Here is a 2,227-nt window from a genome sequence, read left to right on the forward strand (position 1 = left end):
AGAATCGAAGGACAGGGAAAGAGAGAAGGCGTGGGTGAAGAAAGGGAATCATTATCTCCTTATAAAGGCAGTGAATATCAAGCGCCTCCCCACTCGCCTTAAAACTTGCCTGTTCCCAAGGGCTGTGTAAACGACACGGTTATATTACCCACGCCCATATTGATGAGAATCCCGCAATAAGGGGACACGATCTCTGCTTCGACAAGACGTGCCTATTAAAACCGCGTCTCGAAACATGGAACTGCAGACGGAAAACGGTTCAAAATGATGACCAAGCAGACGTGATGTCACATTACAAAAAGTTGTCAGCGGATTGGACTCGTGTAATACTATATTCTCTGTGGTTGTGCGTGGTACTTGTGTTGCAGATCCGGACACGTTCATTACGACCAAAGGCTATCTTGGAGTATTCGGAAATGGGAACCTGCCTTGTAATGCCGAAGACAATCTGCGCACTGGACACCTCATCATTGAAGCCTAGTTCAGGGGCTATTGAGGGAGTCCTGGACTAAGGGGTCCTCGGGCGTCTGACCTCTTAGACATGGGTCGGACTGATGGGCTGTGAAGATACGAAGACCGAAGACTCTACCCGTGTCCTGATGGGACTCTCCTTGGCGTGGAAGGCAAGCTTGGCGACCAAATATGAAGATTCCTTTCTCTTTAACCGACCTTATGTAACCCTAGATCCCTCCGGTGTCTATATAAATCGGAGGCCTGGGTCCTGATGTCTACTACACAACCTTCTTCTTGTAGACGTTGTTGGGCCTCCAAGTGCAGAGGTTTGTAGGACAGTAGCAAATTTCCCTCAAGTGGATGACCTAAGGATTATCAATCCGTAGGAGGCGTAGGATGAAGATGGTCTCTCTCAAGCAACCCTGCAACCAAATAACAAAGAGTCTCTTGTGTCCCCAACACACCCAATACAATGGTAAATTGTATATGTGCACTAGTTCAGCGAAGAGATGGTGATACAAGTGGCATATGGATGGTATATAAAGGTATTTGTAATCTGAAAATATAAAAACAGCAAGGTAACTAATGACAAAAGTGAGCGAAAACGGTATTGCAATGTGTTGAAACAAGGCCTAGGGTTCATACTTTCACTAGTGCAAGTTCTCTCAACAATAATAACATAATTGGATCACATAACTATCCCTCAACATGCAACAAAGAGTCACTCCAAAGTCACTAATAGCGGAGAACAAACGAAGAGATTATGGTAGGGTACGAAACCACCTCAAAGCTATTCTTTCCAATAAATCCATTGGGCTATTCCTATAAGTGTCACAAACAGCCCTAGAGTTCGTACTAGAATAACACCTTAAGACACAAATCAACCAAAACCCTAATGTCACCTAGATACTCCAATGTCAACTCAAGTATCCGTGGGTATGATTATACAATATGCATCACACAATCTCAGATTCATCTATTCAACCAACACATAGAACCTCAAAGAGTTCCCCAAAGTTTCTACCGGAGAATCGCGACGAAAACATGTGCCAACCCCTATGCATAGGTTCATGGGCAGAACCCGCAAGTTGATCACCAAAACATACGTCAAGTGAATCACGAGGTGTCCCATTGTCACCACAGATACGCACGGCAGGACATACATCAAGTGTTCTCAAATCTTTAAAGACTCAATCCGATAAGATAACTTCAAAGGGAAAACTCAATCCATTACAAGAGAGTAGAGGGGGGAGAAAATATCATAGGATCCAACTATAATAGCAAAGCTCGCGATACATCAAGATCGTATCACCTCAAGAACACAAGAGAGAGAGAGAGATCAAACACATAGCTACTGGTACATACCCTCAGCCCCGAGGGATAACTACTCCCTCCTCGTCATGGAGAGCACCGGGATGATGAAGATGGCCACCGGAGAAGGATTCCTGTCGGTGTCAAAACCGGCGGATCTCGGGTAGGGGGTCCCGAACTATGCGTCTAGGTCGGATGGTAACAGGAGGCAGGGGACACGAAGTTTTACCCAGGTTCGGGCCCTCTTGATGGAGGTAAAACCCTACGTCCTGCTTGATTAATATTGATGATATAGGTAGTACAAGAGTAGATCTACCACGAGATCAGAGAGGCTAAACCCTAGAAGCTAGCCTATGGTATGATTGTTGTTCGTCCTACGGACTAAAACTCTCCAGTTTATATAGACACCGGTGAGGGCTAGGGTTACACAGAGTTGGTTACAATGGTAGGAGATCTACATATC

Source organism: Triticum urartu, chromosome 1 (genome assembly GCF_003073215.2).
Source record: "Triticum urartu cultivar G1812 chromosome 1, Tu2.1, whole genome shotgun sequence".
Taxonomy (NCBI): Eukaryota; Viridiplantae; Streptophyta; class Magnoliopsida; order Poales; family Poaceae; genus Triticum; species Triticum urartu.